At 39.8% G+C, this 22,651-nt stretch overlaps 1 protein-coding gene across 1 annotated transcript in view; it reads left to right on the top strand.

Annotated features, from left to right (window-relative positions):
* The window catches only part of CSPP1 (centrosome and spindle pole associated protein 1), a 230,271-nt gene continuing 210,739 nt past the window's right edge, over positions 3,120-22,651 (top strand). Inside the window, exon 1 of the mRNA XM_021089277.1 lies at positions 3,120-3,203. The gene's annotated coding sequence lies outside the window, so the exon portion shown is untranslated. The remainder of the gene's footprint in view (positions 3,204-22,651) is intronic.

Genomic DNA, 22,651 nt, shown 5'->3' with positions numbered 1-22,651 from the left:
TCACATAACATGGGTTACTGGCATCTCAGTCTTGAAATTATTTCTTCAAAGTCACCCTCAGCTGGGTAAACGGCAAAAAGTAATTTGAGTCATCATTATGCCAGTTATTAAACATTTTTGGTACTGTTCTTCAGGAATAATACCACAAACATAAAAAAGCACACAATTTAACATTATAACCTTTGGTACCTTGTAACATGCAGTTGTCCTCCTAGTGGTTTTTTTCATAGCCATCCTCTATGGCAAATTTTAGAAAACATTTATCTGAAGATGACCTTCATTCATCTTCAACTTAGGAGTTCTGTTGTACCTAGAAATTAAATATATATCACTGTGAATTCTCATTTGTTCTTGCATCTACTTGTTTGGAGTCTTATATGCAGTATGGTCCAGTAAGATTTTTTCCTATTCTTATCAGGAGCCATTAAAAAACAAAACAATCTTCCTGACTCCAATCAACTTTTTAATAAAAACCACTAACAATAAAGACTATATAGTGGAATAATTTTCTATCTGTTGTTTAACACATCTTTGAAGGAACAAAAGAATGTGCTTGCTGCTCAATTATACTTTTCTGGCAGTCAAATCTGATAAATCCAAAATTTTAAATATCTATAATGATCTGCATATATGTTAGTCCTTTTAACTATTTAGGCCCTAATAATTCCATAAATGATTTTTCCAAGCTGGAAATAGATGTATTAGCATGAGGAAAAATGGTGGATATATTTATGATGTTCTTTACTGTGGTAGTATAGATTTTAAGACATGATGGTTCTAATGAGTAGCCAGCCATTGCTTTTCTGTCTCAGAGCTTGACAAGATGAGATGAGCCAGGTTAAAGGTTAGATATATAAAAACAAGTGTGCAGACCTCCAACTAAAAGCATATCGTGGCAGATCTAATACTATTTTGAAGCAGAGATGCATTATGTTGACATCATTACTGGACATAGTCCTGGAGAATTAAGTCCCAAGTTGCCTGAAAGCATACTTATGTATTGCAAAGGGCATGAGCAGGGCCACAGATCATGTCCTAAGACACCCCAGGAGGATAAATCATTGAACCAGATAGCAACTGGAAATGATTTATGAAGACATATCAAATGTCGGACCTTGCAAAACAATTTATCATTTTCAAATTTTGAAATCCTGAAATATTTCACATAATATCCAGAACCCAAATTACTGGTTATGAATAACTGCAACTTGGAAAATTTCAGTTAAACATATTACTCATGGCATTTCTGACAATTACCTGCAAGTCCCATTTGTGTAAAGCCTAAAACAAACAAAAAGAAAGTTTAGGGACATGTATGTATAATAAAACTGCTATCCATCCTACACCCCTCTAAAAAATGAGTCTGGGCACAAAATCCCAGATGATGGGTACCTCAGGATGGAAGGGAAGCAAATAGATGCTAATATTCCAGCTTTTTTTTTTTTTTTTTGGTCTTTTGTCTTTTTAGAGCAGCAACCAAGGCTGGAGGTTCCCAGGCCAGGGGTCAAATCAGAGATGTAGTTGCTGGCCTACACCACAGCCACAGCAATGAAAGATCTGAGCCGAGTCTGCAACCTACACCACAGCTCATGGCAACGCTGAATCCTTAACCCACTGAGCAAGGCCAGGGTTCGAACCTGCGTCCTCATGGATACCAGTCAGGTTCGTTAACCACTGAGCCACAATGGGAACTCCTAATATTCTAGTTCTTAAATGCATCTTTGGGCTCCCGTGTATTTATCAATTTATCATACCTAAGGACTGATATACATTATCACATTTTTAATCAAACATTTTGTAAAATTTTTAAAAATTCCAACACTTAGCAATGAAAACATGATTCAAGCCACTTAGGCCTCAAAAAGGATGACTGACTCTAATATCAAATAGATACTACTTTAAGCTATCACATTTGCCCTACTGACAGTTAACTGCTATATTGTTTTAGATCAAACAACGTGTACTTCAAATTCTGGGGAGAAAAAAAAACCCCACAGGACTATAGCAAATCTCATCGACGAGGTATTAAGGTATTCATTGTAACTTGCTTTTTAATAAGCAAAAGTTTTCAGTCTCCCAGGTGTTGACCAATTTTTTCCGTATTATGTCCAGAAATACACATCTCTATGTAAACCCAAGCATCTAAAGGTATATATAGCAGGCATTTACAGCCTAAGCGCCTTCTAGACCGGACATACTGTTCTGCAACTTCAATGCCACGTCTCTAGAACGTATTTACAAATGAACATCCAGGAACAAACGCCAACGATGATCCACTGTGTCAAGACCACAATTCATTGCAAGGAGGTAAACTGCTGTGTTAAATTTAAAAACCAGTTAGAGTCCAGTTAAGATTGTCTTAATATCTAAGAGCTAATCCCTCCCCCTTTTATAGAACTTTCCCTAAGGATAAATGAGCGCCCATTCCTGAATCGGTCTAGGCCACACACAAAGCTTTACTGGGAATACAAAGGGCTCCAGCCAAGGCCTAGGCGGGGCGCGAAACCACCCGCCCTACTTTCCAGCCGCCTCGGAACAAAATCACAGAGGGCCCTTAATTAGTTTGGGCTGAGAACAAGCGAAATCAGGGTTTACTACAGAGAAGGGTCAGCTAAGACTTGCAGGTAACGGTTACTCACAAAATGAGACTGAGCAGAAGGCGCGGAGTTAAGCTCAAGGCTGCGTCCACCAGGGCTGGGGAGAAGGTGGCCTCCCGGGATGACCTTGAAGCTGAGGCGACGCCGACCGCTCGGCTGCACCCCGAAAGGTACCGGGGCCCGGGGCCCTGGACCCACAGGACGGAGGGGCCCGAGGCTGATTCATGGGCTCTGGCACAGAGTCGGGTTCCCGGCAGGAAGCGGACTTAACTCCGCGGGGACCCCCGATACGAAGAGCCCGGCGACTGGCCGCAGGCGCTGCCGCCCCTCGCGCAAGGCCGACGGTGACTCAGGAGTCTTTCTCCTCCAGTTGCAGGCGGAAAAGTAACCGCCCCCCGACCCACGCGGCCGCCCGCGGCGCTCCGGAGCCGTGGCGCTCCAGGCTAGCCCCGCCCCTTCCGGCCCTTGGCTCCACCCCCACCCGGCCTCCCTGCAGCGGCGCGCCTGCCAGCTCGCAGGTTTATCCCGAGCGGCAGTGCTTTCGGGGTTTCCACAGAGGATTTCAGGGCTCCTGAGGACCTCGCTGTGTGCTATTTCCTTGAATATGTAAGTGATTAAACTACCAGTTTGTAATGGATTTAAGCAAGCAGAAAACGCTCTAAAAAGAGTCCCCCATTCCCAGTTACATTCGCTTGGTCTTCTACTCCCTCACGTAGTTAAGTACTTAAAAAACTGGTGGTATTGGACCCCCCCCACCTTATAGTAAGGGTAGCTGGATTCGACCTTTTAACACTCAGAAAAGAACTAGTTACCCGGAAAAAAAAGAAGCTGTTATATGTGCCCTATATTATAACAATAGCTCTTATTACTATATTTATTGATAATAGTAGAAGGTTAAGAAAAAGCATTCATAAAGCAGTCGCTTGCCTTATTTATGAACATGTAAATTGCTATTGATTTTCATGCTTTGTGTTTTATTACACTTTTTTCTTTTGATCATGATGTATTGAGCCCTGGCTGCATAGTACTAAGCTTAGGTCTAGAGGAAACGGGGTGTTGATCTTGCCAGAAAAAAATGCACATGAAAGCATATAATTAAACGATTGAATCAGTGAAAGACACGTCTCTCATTTAAACACTGTAAGTTGATGACATTATAAATCATTTAAAGATAAAAATGGATTAACTCTGGTACAGGCATCTAGAATTGAGCTGGGTGGCCATTATTGGGTGTGGTTTCCCACATCACTGAGAACTTCAATTTTTTGAACTGTGTCTAACTCAAGGACACCACCAGCTGCTTTCAAAACAATATGTCCTAGCAGCTGCTAGCTGCAATCTTTGAAGTTTCAAACATATCTCCCCCCCACCTTTCACAGCTATGTGATCTTTTCAGTCCCCAAACAGTCCTTATTTAGCAAGCACCCTTCTTGCCCCCTCAAATCCTAATTCTTGAGAAACAATTTATATAATCTTATGGTTTTGTGCCTTTGTATACTTCCCCCATTTTGTAATCTGGCAGAATACAATTCAGCTGCTCCTTGGATCTGTGTGTCCTGGGCTGCAGTCCTAACATTCCCCAAATAAATGCCTCTTTATTTCAACCAGGTCTCTGTTCTTAGAATTCTTGTTTAACACTTCTAAGAAATTGATAAAAATCCAGTGCAGAATATATTTTGCCTCAAAGAAACATGATGTGAAAGCCTAAACCTAGCAAAACAAATTGTGATTATAGTCCTTTTACCAAAGGATTCTTCCTTATGAGATAAACTGGAACCTGGGACCTTTCACCTGAATGCTTACACCTGGAAGAAACTTTAAGGGACTAAAAATAACCACACATGCGCAGTTTAGGCAATTACAAAGAATAAGATACACAAAAGCCACAAACCAGCTGCCACTTCTGAGGTGCCAGGAGCAAAAACCAAGGGCGTGGGCAGGTCATCTAAGCCATGCTTTCTGCCCAACCCACAGACATGATGCCTGTTACCCCTTTTAATGTCCCAAGTGGCTCCTCTCCAGGAGTGAGCAAGGGCACCTGTTACTTGTTTTCACTCCCTTTTGCTGCAGAACAAGTTCCAATACACCCTTGCCTGAAATTCTCCTCTGGCCTCTTAGCAGTTTCTATTGATTAAAGAGTCCAGTAGCTGGGGTCAGTAGAATGTATGTAAAGTTTTTGCTGAATGCTTTAACATGGACTTAAAATTCTTTGTTTGGTGCCCCAAGTGGGCACTATTTCTTCTGTCAAGTAATGGCTTGGGCCTCAGCCTGCCATTGCAGATTCCTGCTGGGTATTACTTCTACAACCTAATTATCAACCTGGGAAGCCACCTCCACCAGGCTTTTACCTACAACTATGTGGGCAGATGTGGTGGGAGCCATCATTACTGATTTGGCAGTGATTTCTTGGATATGACACAAAACCCAGGCAACAAAAGAAAAAAATAGATAAACTGGACTTCACCAAGATTAAAAACTTTTGTGCATCAAAAGGCACTATCAATGGATTGTCAAAGACAATCCACAGAATGGAAAAAAATATTTGCAAAGCATATATTTGATAAGGGATTAATATTCAGAACATATGAAGAACTTCTACAACTCAACAACAAAAAGTTCAACCCAGTTCAAAAATGGACAAAGACATGAATAGATACTTCTCCAAAGAAGATGCGCAAATGGCTAAAATCATATGAAAAAGAGGCTCAATATAACAGACCACTAAGAAAATGTAAATCAGGAGTTCCCACAACGGCGCAGTAGGTTAAGAATCCAACTGTAGCAGCTCTGGTTGCTGTGGAGCTGCTGGTTAAATTTACACTGTGGTACATTGGATTAAGGGTCCAGTGTTGCCTCGGGTCACAGCTGTGGCTCAGATTCAGTCCCTAGCCGGGGAACTTCCATATGCTGCAGGTGCAGCCATAAAGTTAAAAAAAAGAAGAGGAGTTCCTGTTGTGGCTCAGTGGAAACTAATTTGACCAGGAACCATGAGGTTGCAGGTTCAATCCCTGGACTTGCTCAGTGGGTTGGGGATCTGGCATTGCTGTGAGCTGTGGTGTAGGTCACAGATGTAGTTTGGATCTGGTGTTGCTGTGGCTCTGTTGTAGGCCGGTGGCTACAGCTCCAATTCGACCCCTAGCCTGGGAACCTCCATATGCTTCTGGTGCAGTCCTAAAAAGGACAAAAAAGACAAAAAAAAAAAAAAGATTGTAAATCAAAACTAGTTTCAAAAAATGAGATACCACCTCACACCCATTAGGATGGCTATTATTTAAAAAAACAATAAAATAACAAGTGCTTGCAAAAATGTGGAGAAATTGGAACCCTTGCATCATTGCTGGTGAGAATATGAAGTGCTGCAGCCGCTGTGGAAAACAGTTCTGTGGTTTCTCAAAAAGTGAAACATAAAATTACCCTATAATTTGCTAATTCCACTTCAGGGTATATGCCCAAATAATTGAAAGCAGACTCAGATACTTGCACAACAATATTCATAGCAGCATTACTCACAATAGCCAAAAGGTAGACATAACACAAATACCATCAATGGATGAATGGGTAAACAAAATATGGTATATACCTATAATGGAGTATTAACCTTAAAAAGGAAGGAAATTCTGATATATGCCTACAAGATGGATGAACCTTAAAGACCTTATGCTAAATGAAATAAGCCAGGCAAAAAAAAGACATATTATATGATTACACTTATATGAGGTACTTAGAATAGGCAAATTCAAGAAGATGGAAAGTAGAATAGCAGTTCCCAGAGGCTGGGGTGAAGAGTGGGTGGGGAGTTACTGTTTAATGTGTATACCATTTCTGTTTGGGATGATTAAAAAGTTCTGGAAATGTATAATGGTAATAGTTTGTGACTGGATTGTGAATATGCTTAATGCCATTGAATTGTACACTTAAAAATGGTTAAAATGGTAAATTTATGTTGTGTATGCTTTGCCACAATCAAAATAAAAAATACTTAAAAAGAGGAAAAAAGAGTCACACCTTGACATGGTTTGTCTTACCTCCTGCTTCTCCTCCTTTGCTACACAGCTTCCCTGGCCTGCTTTTAGTTTTCAGAACATGCCAAATAATTCTCACATCCCCAAGGCCTTTGCTCCTGCCCATTTTTTGAATGACTACTTTTTTAAAATCTCAGCTTCCATGTCAGTTTCCCAGTGAGGCCCCTGCCTATCTAAAGTAGGTTCACTCTAAAACATCTCCCCTTTTTGTTTCCTTCTTTTTTTTAAAAAAAAAATATTACTTAATGAATTTTATTACATTCATTTGTTTCCTTTTGAAAAAAAAAAAAGAATTTTTTGTTTTTTTTACTTTTTGCCTTTTCTAGGGCTGCTCCCGTGGCATATGGAGGTTCCCAGGCTAGGGGTTTGATCAGAGCTGTAGCCGTCAGCCTACACCAGAGCCACAGCAACTCGGGATCCCAGCCTCGTCTTCAACCTACACCACAGCTCATGCAACACAAGATCCTTAACCCATTGAGCAAGGCCAGAGATCGAACCCGAAACCTCACGGTTCCTAGTTGGATTCGTTAACCATTGAGCCACGACAGGAGCTCTGTTTCCCTCTTAATCTGTAATTATACTTTAAAAAAGAAGTACATACTTTTGCTGCCCTCACTGGAATGTACAGTGTATGAGAGGAAAGACCTTGTCTGTTTTGCTCACCTTTTTATTCCTAGTACCTAATACAGGCCCTAGCACTTAATATCTACTCTATGAATAAACAAATGAATTTTTAAGTGCTCGATTTTTTTCAGGATATATTAAAATTTTCAAAGTGAGATACAGAGAGTATTTAGCAAAATCTCATTTTTTGGTTAAATAAAAAGAACACGCATCTATATGACTATACGTGAAATATTTTTGAGCGGTTACAGGAGAAACTGTTTACAGGGAGTAAAACTTGGGGAAAGTAATATTTTAATTTTTTATTGCATAACATTTTCTACTGCTTGGATTTTTTGTGTATGCAATATTATAATTAAGTTAAACTGATAAATTACTAAAGTAGTACATTTTCTCTTCTGAATGCAAAAATAGATCATTTCTAGATTTGCCCCCAGCCCATCTTTCCTTCCTTTGTCCCTCACTGGTGTTATGACAGGTGTTTGGTATTCTTCAGCAAGGAGAACCATCTCTGGGGGTTGCTGATCTCCACGTTGCTGAAGTGAGTTAATGTTTCTCGTTGCAAATATAACTAAAACCGCTTCTGTGGAAAAGTTTCATGGTTTAAATATGATACAGCAGTTTATCAAAAGTAACTTTAAAAAAATTGCTATTTTTTTTGATAGTATAATAAGATTATGGAATTACCTTCATGGTGCAGTGGAAACAAATCTGATTAGAATCCATGAGGATTCGGGTTTGATCCCTGGCCTCACTCAGTGGGTCAGGGATCTGGTGTTGTTGTGAGCCCTGGTATAGGTTGCAGACCTGGGTTGGATCCTGCTGTTGCTGTGGCTGTGGTGTAGGCCGGCAGCTGTAGCTCCAATTCAGCCCTAGCTTGGGAGCTTCCATTTGCCATGAGTATGGCCCTAAAAAGCAAAAAAACAAAAACAAACAAAAAAAATCCAAAAAACGGAAACGAAAAAGATTATCTTAGAAAGTTTATGGTTGGTAAATAGACATATACGTGGATTCAAGGCTTATAGTATATTCTTTTTCCCCCTCATTTTTTAAAGTTTTGGTGAAATACAGTTGATTTACAATGTTGTAATTTCTCCTATACAACAAAGTGATTCAGTTATACATATATCCATTCTTCTACAAATCCTTTTCCCATATAGGTGATCACAGAATGTTGGGTAGAATTCCCTGTGTTATACAGCAGGTCCTTCTTGACCATCTATTCCATATACAATAATGTGCCTGTGCCAGTCCCAAATTCCCTATCCATTCCTCCCCCCGCCTGTCCCCTTTGGTAACCATAAGTTTTCTTTTAAAACAAAAAAATTTTTTCTTTTGTCTTTTTAGGGCTGCACCCACAGCATATGGAAGTTCCCAGGCTAGGGGGTCGAATCGAAACTGTTGCCGCTGGCCTACACCAGAGCCACAGCAACGCCAGATCTAAGCCGCGTCTGCGACCTACACCATAGCTCAAGGCAACGCCGGATCCTTAACCCACTGAGCAAGGCCAAAAACCTCATGGTTCCTAGTCGATTCATTTCCGCCGCGCCACAATGGGAACTCCACTGTTTGCTTTTTTGATACTGATCTGCATGAGTTGTTTGGGTATTTTGGAGATTAATCCCTTTTCAGTCTCTTTGTTCGCAAATATTTCCCCTCATTCTGTAGGTTGTGTTTTCATTATTTATGATTCATTTTGCTATGCAAAACTTTTGTTTAATTAGGTATCATTTGTTTATTTTTATTTTTTATTTTTTGTCTTGTTGTTGTTGTTGTTGTTGCTATTTCTTGGGCCGCTCCCGCGGCATATGGAGGTTCCCAGGCTAGGGGTCGAATCGTAGCTGCAGCCACCGGCCTAAGCCAGAGCCACAGCAACGCGGGATCCGAGCCGCGTCTGCAACCTACACCACAGCTCACGGCAACGCCGGATCGTTAACCCACTGAGCAAGGGCAGGGACCGAACCCGCAACCTCATGGTTCCTAGTCGGATTCGTTAACCACTGCGCCACGACGGGAACTCCTGTTTATTTTTATTTTAATTTTCATTACATGAGGAGATGGATCCAAAAAGATATTTCTGCAGTTTATGTCAAAGAGTGTTTTGCCTCTGTTTTCCTCCAAGAGTTTTATAGTATCCGGATTTATATTTAGGTCTTTAATCCATTTTGACCTTTGAGTTTATTTGTGTGTGTGGTGTTAGTGTTTTTAGTGTTCTGATTTCATGCTTTTGCATGTAGCTGCCTGGTTTTCCCAGCACCAGTTATTGTAGAAAATGCATTGTGTATTCTTGCCTCTTTTTCATTGATAAGTCAACTATAAGTGCATGGGTTTATTTCTGGGCTTTCTATCCTGTTCCATTAATTTATATTTCTGTTTTTGTGACTGTAGCTTTGTAGTATAGTCAAGGAGCCTGATTACTCCAGCTGCATTTTTCTTTCTCAGGATTGCTTTAGCTATTTGGGAGTCTTTTATATCTCCATAGAAATTTAAAAATTTGTTTGTTCTAGTTCTTTGGGATATTTTCTTAGCCATCAGAATCTATGGTGTGTACTGACACATGTAAATCTCATTAGTAAATTTATACAGTTGGCCTTCAGTCCTTATTCATATTAGTGAATGACTTGAAGAATCTTCTAGTTCCCCCCAGTGTTTGCAGCTGAAATTGAGGTTGGAACTGGAAGGAAGTTGGCTATAATAACCATCTGCTTGTGCTTTCCTTACTCAATGGTAAGCATGTCAGAATAGAGTTACGCGAGAGAAATGTAAATGACCCTAGTCATAAATGCATGACTTTCACATATATGATCCTTTTACCTCAGGCAAGATTATTTTTAAACATAATATTGACATTAAGATAATCATAGCATTTATACCTCTCGTCAAGGTTAAAGCTCTAAATCTGTGAAAAATACATTAAATTGTCAGAAAATAGGGCACTGATCTCAGTGAAAGTTGATTCTTAAACACTTGAAGTACATGAACTTTACTGAGATAATTTTAGTGAAAATTACCTAAATTACTTATGATTTCTGCCCGGATCTAAAATAATGAGTGGCTTTAATTGTCTATGTGAGACTCTAGGGTTTTCCTTTACTGTTTAAAAATTAAACTTTTATGTTAAAAGAAACCTTGCAAACAACTACTTAAATCCTATGACAAATTCTGAATGTAATGGAACATTATTAAAATTATTCAAGCTGACCAGTGGGACCTGAGGGGAAGTCTGCTAGGGACTTTAGGGAAGTTTTTCTGATTTGATGAAAAGACATATGTGGGAAGAAACAGCTCTTCTTCCCCTAGATACCATCACCGGTGAAATAATTCCTGGCATCACTGCAGCCATCTTGTTAAATCAGGGGAGCTTCCGATGATGGCAAAGTGGGAAAGGAAGGACCCAAGCAACTTAAACATAAAATAGTCACCAAGTTAAGCAGCTACTTCAGCTTCTTGCTGTGTGGAAAAATACATTTTTCTTACTGTTTAAAAAAACTAAGAATGATTACACAGAGAATATAGAAGTAATTGAAAAATTCAAACTAAGGTTAAAGTATGATATTACCATACCTCAGTGACGATCTAATACAAATCATATCCTGAAATTAACACCCCATTAAACTTAAATACAGTGTAGATTCTAAGGTTTTTTTTTCCCTACAATGTCTCCTTGTACTTATGCATGAGTTTCTTTATACTGGTTATATACCAGTTATATTCTGGTAAAAAGATCTCTCTCTCAAAAAACAAAAACAAAACCAAAAGCAACCCCCCCCCCAAACAAAACCCTGATTTGTAGCATTTGCAGATATCCATGGTATAAATACACACATCATGGTGATTTCAAGCTACTAAGAACTGGTTCACAAGGTCCCCAAATACTTGAATGATTAACAGGTAGCTTTCACAGAACACTATTGTCACTAGAAGCTGAATTGCTGGGTTGAAGGACTGAAGGATAATTGCCTCTTCATATTTAATATAGTCAAATTACTTTTCCAAGTAGTTGCACTACATCTGTGTGAAAACTTGCTGTTTTCAGAATTTTAGCATTTTTGTCAATCTAATAAATACAAAATGGGACTATCTTAATTTGCATTTGCCAAGAGATTGAAAAGATAACTCAGGAATGTTTTGTTTTTTCTTCAAATTATTTTTCATGTTTTTAGTCATTTAGATTTGCTCTTCTCTCAATCATAGTCTTCATAGCTTTGCCCAGTTTTTTATTGGAGTATCTCTAATTTTAAGAAATGATTTATGGAATTTCTTCATATTTTCTGGATACTAATTTTGTCAGTTAACAGTTGCATACATTGCAAATAACTTTTCCCAGTCTCTTTAATTTTTTTTTATTGTAGTTATGGTGTTTTGTTGTTTGGAAGTCTGTACTCTTCTCTCTGCTTAGGAACAGTCCCTAATACCCACACCTCTGCATTTCTGTGCAAGACTTCTGGCTACTCTTAAATCCAGATCCTTTAATGTACCTTTTAAGGTCCCCTTTGATTTGAAAATTGAGAATAACATAGTACTTACTCCTACGATTTTTTTGAGGGTTAAATGAGGTAATACATGTGAAACATCCATCCCCCTTCCCCACATACTTTCTTTCTGGGCAGCATGCTCTTCTCACTTGCTCTTTCCTGTGCTGAATACTCTTCTTGTCCCTCTTTGCCTTCCTGGAAAGCCTTCCTTGATTTCTTAAGCCTGGGTTGTGTGCCATAGCAGAGACTCTTGTTGCCATCCCCAGCCTTCCTTGATGGTAGAACCCTGATTTTGCTTGTGTTTTTGTGCCTGGTCCTAGAACTCAGCCTGTGTTTTCAGTCTGTTTGCCTGCTTCCCTGCCTCCTGGGGTAGATGCCAGGAACTGGCTCACTCAGTATTTATTCCAGCCACATTTTATTTGTTTTTCTGTACTTCAGAGGATGAAAAGCTACATATTGTATCTTCCAAAACTCTTTTGCAGCTAGGATTCTGGATGTGAATTAGGTCCTGCCCATCCAGTACATTTGTGCAAAACCTGAATTCTCAGTGGTGTGAGGCATCCTTCGTGCTGACACATATGCAGCAGAGGGCACAGACTTCCTGAGTCAGTCACTGCAGGGGCAGCTTCCACTGGGCCAGCAGTGTCCAGATCATGGGCAAGAGTATCAGCTGCGTTGGCAGCCCAGATCCATGGAATGACTTGTTCCCTGTATATCCAGCCTGAGTTTGTTTCATCACAGTGATTCTGTAAATCACTCATACCCTTTAATAAGCCGCCTTCCTTTGAAACTAACTAGAGCAGATGCCACAACCAAACCCAGGTTGATATACCTTCCTTACACCTGGGGGTGACCTTGTGACCCACTTCTGGCAAAGGAGAAATAAATAGAACACTTGGTCCCTGACAACTTTACACAGCCATCTTACCAGTTCTGGACTGCTTACTTGTAGATTTCTTTTACTTGAGAGAATAAAGTCTTAATTTATTTAAGCCAGTATTATTCGGTCTTTCTTTTTTTCTTTCTTTTTTCTTTTTTTGTCTATTTTTTTGTCTTTTCTAGGGCCGCACCCACAGCATATGGAGGTTCCCAGGCTAGGGGTCGAATCAGAGCTGTAGCTGGCACCGGTCTACGCCAGAGCCTCAGCAACGCAGGATCTGAGCTGCATCTTCAACCTACACCATAGCTCATGGCAATGCTGGATCCTTAACCCACTGAGTGAGGCCAGGGATCGAACTCACAACCTCATGGTTCCTAGTCGGATTCGTCAACCACTGAGCCACGACGGGAACTCCAGTTCGGTCTTTCTTATTTTCAGCTGAATGCAATTCCTAAGTGGTATAGTAAGCAATGAACAATGCATGCCATAGTATTAAGAAAATATTTGTGGATCAACTGATGATTGATGAACAGAAGCACTGAAGCATGAAATAGCTCTGTGTGTGTGTGTGTGTGTGTGTGTGTGTGCACTACAACTGAAAGTGTAAAATAGGCTGTGGTGGAGGACAGCGGGCAGTGATATAGGTAGTGGTTTCATAGACCAAGTCAAGGGGTTAGACCTGCTCTTACGTGATGAATTTGAGCAAGTACTTTACATCCTCAGGTCTGCATTTTTGATAGATTACTTGAATGCAGCTAATACTGAAGGCAGTGAAAACTGCTAAGTATGCAGATTGGGAGGTGAAAGATGATGAATACTTGCAATAATTATTGCATACTTTTGAGAATGTAAGTATATCATTAGGGAAGTTCTTTCATGTGGAATTGCTAGGTCAGAATGTGTACACTTGAGAAATATTGCCAACCTGTATTTAAAAAGCTCATATAGTCTAGTGGTGCTATGATCCTCATTTTCCCACCTACATCAGAGCGGGCATTTTACATTTGCATCATTCTTTATTTTCCTCCACATTCTCCATTTAATATTATCTGAAAGAGAAAAAAAGGATAAAAACTACAAAAATTAATTTTACTGATTGATTGATTGTCTTTTTAGGGCCGTACTTGCAGCATATGGAGGTTCCCAGGCTAGGGGTCAAATCTGAGCTGCAGCTGCCAGCCTACACCACAGCCACAGCAATGCAGGACCCCAGCCATATGTGCAACCTACACCACAGCTCATGGCAACACCAGATCCTTAACCCATTGATTGGGGCCAGGGATTGAACCTGCATTCTCATGTATTCTAGTCGGATTTGTTACTGCTGAGCCAAAACAAGCACTCCACAAAGATTAATTTTAATCAGAAACATGCATGCTCAAGTATTATGGTTAAAGCAAGTTAACTCCAGTATGCCAGAAAAATTAGTTGTCTTCACTTCCCCTCTGAGTCCAATTAACCATATTTCCCCTCCAATTGTATTGAGATATAACTGACATGCTGTATAAGCTTAAAGGGTACAACATAATGATTTGATATATATCAAGATGATTACCACAAGTTTAGTTAATACTCATCAACTCACAGTTAGATTTTTTTCTTGTGATAAGAGCTTTTAAGATCTACTCTCTTAGGAGTTCCCGTCGTGGCTCAACAGTTAGTGAACCCGACTAGTATCTATAAGGATGAGGGTTAGATCCCTGGCCTCGCTCAGCGAGTTAAGAATCCTGCATTGCCGTGAGCTGTGATGTAGGTTGCAGACACGGCTCAGATCCCAAGTTCCTGTGGCTTTGGCATAGGCTGGTGGCTACAGCTCCAATTGGATCGCTAGCCTGGGCACCTCCAAATGCCGTGAGTGTGGCCCCCAAAAGACAAAAAGACCAAAAAAAAAATCTTACTCTCTTAGCAACTTTAAAATATACAATACAGTATTATTAATTATACTCACCGTGCTGTATATTACATCCCCAGGATGTAATTTTTTTTTGTTATTTTATAATTAGGTAGTCTATTTTATTCGGATAGGTAAAAATGTTATTTCATTGCTTTTTAAATTTATATTTCTTACTATAGGTGAGTTTATGTCTTTTTACAAGTATATTGGAAGGAAGTTACTACTATGACTATCATGTATTGTGACTTTTCCCTAGGGATTTTTGTTTTGTTTGCTTTTTCACCTGTTTATAGTTCGTTCTTTCTTTCTTTCTTTCCCTTTCTTTCTTTCTTTCTCTCTCTCTCTCTCTCTCTCTCTCTCTCTCTCTCTCTCTCTTTCCTTCCTTCCTTCCTTCCTTCCTTCCTTCCTTCCTTCCCTCCCTCCCTCCCTTCCTTCCTTTCTTCTCACCTGCGGCATGTGGAAGTTCCCAGGCTAGGGGTCGAATTGGAGCTATAGCTGCTGACCTATGCCATAGCAAGGCCAGATCTGAGCCGAGTCTTCAACCTACACCACAGCTCATGGCAATGCCGGATCCCTAACCCACTAAGCAAGGCCAGGGATTTCCACTGCGCCACAATGGGAACTCCACTTTTTTTTTAAAGATTTTTTTTTTCCCATCATAGCTGGTTTACATTGTTCTGTCAATTTTCTACTGTACAGGAAGATGACCCAGTCACACATAAATATATACATTCTTTTTCTCACATTATCATGCTCCATCATAAGTGACTAGATATAGTTCCCAGTGCTACACAGCATGATCTCATTGCTTATCCATTCCAAAAGCAATAGTTTGCATCTATTAACCCCAAATTCCCAGTCCATCTCACTCCCTCCCCCTCCCCCTTTGGCAACCACAAGTCTGTTCTCCAAGTCCATGATTTTCTTTTCTGTGGAAAGCTTCATTTGTGTCATATATTGGATTCCAGATATAAGTGATATCCTATGGTATTTGTCTTTCCCTTTCTGACTTCACTTAGTATGAGTCTCAAGTTCCATCTGTGTTGCTGCAAATGGCATTATTTTGTTCTTTTTTTGCCTTAGTATATGTTTTTTTTCTTTTGTTTTATGTATTCTTTTTTTTTTTTTTTCTAAGCCTGCACCTGTGGCTTATGGAAGTTCCCAGGCTAGGAGTCCAGTGGAGCTGTAGCTGCCAGTCTACACCACAGCCATAGCAATGCCAGATCTGAGCTGCATCTGTGACCTATGCCATAGCTCACGGCAACACCAGATCCTTTAACCCACTGAATGAGGCCAGGGATTGGACCCGAATCCTCATGGGTTCACTACCGCTGAGCCACAACAGGAATTCCCATGAATTCCCTTTTTTGTAGTTGAAATCACCAGCTTTTCCATTGTGGCCTCTTATATTTTTGTGTCACACTTTACCTTGCCATCTTCAACCCTTTGTCTAACGTCTGAGCAGCCAGAAGACAAACCTGACTTGTGTTGAGCTGCCTACATGTACTTTCTTAGCAGCAGTTTCATGTCAACTTTGTGAGCAGAGGGGGAGGGAGAAAAGGCAGGAAAGTTTGTTGAGGGTAAGCACTGAGCCTGGTGCAGTGAGAGACATGCAGCAAAGAGGAATGTTTTCCAACCAGACCCGGGGTAGCAAACTGCAGCATCCAGGCAGCTCACAGAACAAGCAGTGTAGCAGGGCACATAGGAACCCATCTCTCAGAACCAGGCTGCTTGATCTGAGTCCTGGCCCTGCCCCTCACTAGCTGGGCAACCCTGGGCAAGCTTCTCATACTCCATGAATTTTTCTCTTCAAGAAGACTAGCCCTGGTCTCCATTTCCTGGCTGCCCTGTGATTCCCAAACCTGCCCGAGGCAAATGCCAGCAGAGACTTAGGTCTACACTGTGGCCTTTCTCCGTGTCTGTCCTTTGACCCGATTCCCTTCCCTTTCTCTTACCACTTAGAGTAAAACTCTCAGATGCCTTATAAGAGCATACATTTAAAGTTTTTAAATTGAGTAATTTCAGAACTTACTTGAAAATAAGAATGTTTAAAATCAATTCTTATTTAGACTTCACATTGTTTTAAATGGCCCCCATTTTCCAATGGCCATAAAAACAAGTGATTTAAGTCCATCTCCAGACTTCCCCATAGACATACTTCTTGGTCCTGAGAGGGCAGGAATGCATGAATTTCTTCAGGAACATTCATGTGCTCAGGAAATGACTATTGACATAATCTTTAAGCCTAATAGTTAAGATTATTCTTCAATTTATAATTTAAAAGCTTCTGACAGCTAAATGCTCTGGTATAATTTATAATGAAAGAGTTTGACTGAGGTATATGTCACTGAGCTGGTTTCTCTTATGAGTTGAAACTAAGACTTGTGTAAACATAAGGGAAGCCTTTCCCAGGTTTTAGTTAGGCAAGAATATTTAACGCCATTCATTTCTAATTGTGCTGTAGTACCATCTGTGTGGTACTCAGCGTTTACAGGAAGCAAACCTATAGAGTTTAAGGGACACATTTTTTTTCAGTAAAACGGCCACATATAAGACCACCAGCTACCAGTATGTAACAAAATGAAAGTACTTATTAATTTTTTTGACATACAATTTTATAATATTCCCCTAGAGTTCCTTTTAAAAATTTGAAATCTTAGCTTTTGTATATTTTAAAAGTTACAATAACAACAAAAACAAAACTAGAAAATCAAAAGTGTGAACCATGGAGAAAGATAGCAATAATATACTACTGGTTGTAGGTCCTACATCCTCCAGCAGTGATTTAAAGAAAAATTGTCACCAGCTTAAGACAGAATCTACCAGTGCTAGAAGTCAAAAATAACAGCTTTTCAAATAAAATGCACAATTGATATAATTTTCAGTAGTCTATTCAGAGTTGGGAAAGAGTGTTTTGATTAAACCATCCTCTCAAAATAAGGTGTCTAATATATGAATTTGGATCAGAAGCAATCTGTTTGATTTATAATTTCCTCTCCCTGGCAGCCAAGGATACAATTTTATAGAGAGCCAAGCAAGCAACTTGTCTTAAATGAAGCCAGATAGAATTCATGTGTTGATTTATAAGGGAGTCATATGGCCACTGCAGATGTTTTGTCTGTATTGGATTATTGCCTTAGAATGGCAATATGATACATCGAGAATTAAATAAAAAGATTAAACAGTGTGCTGGAAAATATAGATAGAATCACCTACTCCCCCATAAAAAAATCCCCAAAAAACTAACAGGCCAATCCCCCCCAAAAAACCCAAAAGAGATCTTACTAGAGCTTGAATACGTTCTCTTTGATAATAACTGTTTAATTGCTTTCATGAATATAAAATGAGGGGGGGAAAGTATTGAATAATTACCCTCGAAAGCAATTCCAAATAAAATAATTACCATGCATTTCGGTGAGTTCAATCAGCATTTATTTTCCTTTCACACAGCTTCATCTAAGTTTAAATAAAGTCTCTATGAATAGATAAGAAAATTACTGTTTAGGGGAGTACCCATTGTGACTTGGCGGGTTACAAACCCGAGTAGTATCCATGAGGATGCAGGTTCCATCCCTGGCCTCACGCAGTGGGTTAAGGATCCGGCATTGCCGTGAGCTGTGGTGTAGGTTGCAGACGTGGTTCAGATCCTGCGTTGCTGTGGCTGTGGTGTAGGCTGGCAGCTGCAGCTCCAATTCGACCCCCAGCCTGGGAACTTCCATATGCCTCAGGTGTGGCCCTAAAAAGGGAAAAAAAAAAAAAAAAAAGGAAAAGAAAATTACTGTTTAGGATAACTGTAATTCTGCAGATTGAAGTAGCTGGGTCAAAAAAGCCCTATAAAGGAGTTCCTGTTATGGTGCAGCTCAGGATAAGTCGAAGATGTGGTTCAGAATCAATCCCTGGCCTGAGATCTTCCATATGCCCTGAGTAGGTGTGGCCAAAAAAGGGAAAAAGAAGCGTTATAAAAATGTAAAACCGGTCTTTTTATCACCAAGTAATGTGTGGAACAGATATTCTTACCTTGTACTCTATCCCAAACCACCTCCACTTGGAACTTACTTTGTTTTATTGCATTAAAATTTTTTTAAATTTTTATTCAAGTATATAGTTGATTTGCAGTGTTGTACCAATTTCTGCTGTACAGCCAAGTGACTTAGTCATACATATAGGCATTCTTTTTTTTTTTTTTTTTTCTTTTTAGGGCCACACCCACAGCATATGGAGGTTCCCAGGCTAGGGGTCAAATCAGAGCTGCTACTGTCAGCCACAGCCACAGCCACGCCAGATCCGAGCTGCATCTGTGACCTACACCACAGCTCATGGCAACACCTGATGCTTAACTCATTGAGTGAGGGCAGGGACTGAACCCGCATCTTCATGAATCCTAGTTGGGTTTGTTAACCGCTGAGCCACAAGGGGAACACCCCATTCTTTTTTTATATTATTTTCTGTCATGATCTTTCCCAGGAGATTGGATATAGTTTCCTGGGCTATACAGTAGGACCTCATTGCTTATCCATTCTAAATGTAATTGTTTGCATCTACTACCCCCAACCTCCCAGTCCATCCCACTCCCTCCACCCTGGCAACTACAAGTCTGTTCTCTATGTCTGTGAGTCTGTTTCTGTTCTGTAGATAAGTTCCTTTGTGCCATATGTTAGATTCTACATATAAGTGATATCATATTGTATTTGTCTTTCTCTTTCTTATTTCACTTAGTATGAGAATATCTAGTTACATCCATATTGCTGCAGATGGCATCATTTTTTCTTTTAATGGCTGAGTAGTATTCCATTGTGTATATATACCACATCTTCTTAGTCCAGTCATTTGCTGATGGACATTTAGGTTGTTTCCATGTCTTGGCTATTGTGAATAGTGCTGCCATGAACATTGGGGTGCATGAATCCTTTTTTTTTTTTTTTTTTTTTTTTGCTTTTTAGGTCCACACCCATAGCATATGGAAGTTCCCAGGCTAGGAGTGGAACTGGAGCTGGAGCTGCTGGCCTACGCCACAGCCACAGCAACGTGGGATCTGAGCCATGTCTGCAACCTACACCATAGCTCATGGCAACACCAGATGCTTAACCCACTGCATGAAGCCAGGGATTGAACCAACATCCTCATGGATACTAGTTGAATTTGTTTCTGCTGCACCACAACAGGAACCCCCATGTATCTTTTTGAAGTATAGTTTTCTCTGGATATAGGCCCAGGATGGGATTGCTAGATCATATGGTAATTCTATACATTTAGTTTTCTGAGGACCATCCATACTATTTTCCATAGTGGTTGTACCAATTTACATTCCTATCAACAGTGTAGGAAGATTCCCTTTTCTCCACACTCTCTCCAGCATTTGTTATTTGTGGACTTATTAATGATGACCATTCTGGGGACTTTTACTTTCTCCTTCATTCCTTTTAGTTATTAAGTTTATTTTTAAAAACAAGTACATACATTTTATTTTTAGCCGCACCCACAGCATATGGAAGATCCTGGGCCAGGGATTGAATTCATTCTGGAGCTGCAGCCTATGCCACAGCTGCAGCAACACTGGATCCTTAACCCACTGTGCCAGGCTGGGGATTGAACAAGTACCTCCATGGAGACAAGTCACATCATTAACCCATTGCACCACACTGGAAACTCCAAAACAGGTACATATATACTTTTAATGTAGCTTTACTGACATGTAATTTATATACAGTAAGCTGTATGGTCTCTTTATAATCAGAAATATAAACAGTAAATATGTTTAAAATCTGTTGGAACAGGTATTTCCTTATGTCCTAAAATTATTACTATAGAGGAAATTTTTTTGGCCACACCTGTGGCAGGTGGAAGTTTTAGGGCCAGGGATTGAACCCTTGGCACAGCAGCGACCAGAGCCACAGTAGTGACAATACTGGATCCTTAACCTGCGGAGACATCAGGGAACTCCAGTATGGAAGAATTTAAAATATATGACTATTACTGAGAGAGGTGTGTGAACTAAGAGAAATTTAAGTGAGGATTTCCCTTGCAGATTATGGGGTAATACTGTGATCCAAATATACCATCTTCCCCATCCTATTATATACTCCGCTAAGGACAGCATGGTAAAGAAGCCAATACTGAGTACATATCTATCTACTAGAAAGATTTTCAAGTGTACCTTCAGTATTTGTTAAACAACCATAGAGACACATGTAAATTTGACAGATTAAATGACTTTTCAAATCAGTGCTTTATTTTATTTTAGTAATCCCCTTTATCTTGACCATGCACCATTAATTAAAACAGCATGCTCCTTTGAACCTTTGGGTAAAAATATGTAATTTCTTCTCAGATTTTTCCAGTGTACCAAAAGCTGTTAGCATATTTAGCAATTTACTAAAATGTTATGAAAACCTATGACGCAAATATAGTTCTTTGGCATTAAAACATTTGTAACTGGACAAAGGAGGAATAAAAAGTAGTGCTATTCAAGGCAATGAATAATGATTATCAGAAAAGTATAATTCAACGGGTCATAATCTTTCCCCAATTAAATGCTTTAAAAACTGTAACCAAATAGATTATTAGCAGTAAAATAATTTTCTCTGAAATTCTTACTATCAAATTTAGTGTTTATAGTTCAGTTCCAGATAACTTTAAAGAAGTTCCAATCATTTGTTAAAAGGTTATTCTTAGTACATTTTTATTCCAATAATTTATAATAGTGAATGGCTGAATCCATACTTCATTTTACTTTTTATTCCTTTCGATGGTATATGAGTGGGTAAATATACTCACAGATATTTAAATATACCAACATTTCTGCTACATATTAACATGTAGAAAGCTTTTATTATTTGCCTTTTAAAGACCTGTTTTGGTCACATTATAAGGAATATATTCACATTAAAATGATAAAAATTACAAACTAATCATCAGATATGAGCTAAAACATGGTCATGTTCAGCTGAATCAACTGAATGGTAGTTTTTGCCTTCAAATGGCCTTTTACTTCCTTTCACTGCCAAAAGTTGGAAATAAATAAAGAAGAAAATGAAATGGTGATTCAGCTGCTATATTAATTCAACCAAGCCCATTCATGTACCTTTCTGTTTGCTAATCTTGGATCAAACTCAGCAACTTTAGAACTGGAGGTTATTGAGGCATGAATGAACTTTTATACTTGGACAGTGGAATAGTAAAGACTGAGGAGAAAAAGGAGATAAAAAGGAATCTAGATCAGCAAAGACATGACAAAAGAGGCTGATGACTTTTTTTTTCAGGTGCCTCTACTGTCACCTGTTATTCTGAGATTTGCTGTGTTCCCTGACAGGTACCTCCACTTCACAGCGAAGAACCTCAAGCTCCTGGTGAAACTGAAACCACTGGTTTAGGCAGGCAGAATAAATGCTCCCTGGGCACTGCATGCACAGGGCAGTGGGAGAGGCCCATAGCAGAAGGCCTTCCCTGACTGTAGGTCCAAATCAGGGCATCTTATATCACAGGATGGTCACTCTGGGTCCTCAGACCCCCTCAAGGTGCAGATCCATGCCAGAATTCCCAAATCAGCCAGGATTTCTCTCATTTCATAATGGCCAGTAGGAGGTAGATTGTGAATGGCAACTGACAAGGGGAGAAGGAAACCGGCCAAAGTTATGACTGTGAAGGTTACAGGGTTTGCTGGAGGCCCTCAACAGGCCTGAACATGCCATTCTCTGGGGGGTGGGGGGAGGGGTGGTGATAAAGAGAGGAGGGTGACAAACCCCATAGTAACACTTGTATTCTGTTCACTTGATACTGCAGGGATGCTCAACGCCTTCCACAATTTGGAAACATAAGATATTTAATAATCCTCTAGGTAGGTGGCCTAGCCCTGTCCTAGGAAGCAGACCATTTCTAATACTCCCAACAAGTTTTCTAAGAGGGATAGCTACTTATAGACGTAGCTGCATTGTCATAGTATCTCAGTACTCTTTTCACTCATATTCAACTAAAATTGAATAAAACAATCTCAGACAATCCTACTGGCAATGGCTTCTTAGATCAATTTTAAGCACAGACTGGTTTTCACAAAAATGAAATACTGGTGTTTTACAAACATAGCTTTTACTTTTGTGTGTGTGCGTGTGTCTTTTTAGGGCTGTACCTGTAGCATATGGAAGTTTCCAGGCTAGGGGTTGACT

Source organism: Sus scrofa, chromosome 4 (assembly GCF_000003025.6).
Source record: "Sus scrofa isolate TJ Tabasco breed Duroc chromosome 4, Sscrofa11.1, whole genome shotgun sequence".
Lineage (NCBI taxonomy): Eukaryota > Metazoa > Chordata > Mammalia > Artiodactyla > Suidae > Sus > Sus scrofa.
The sequence above is the reverse complement of the archived record's forward strand: the minus strand, read 5'-3'. Positions and strand labels throughout refer to the sequence as shown.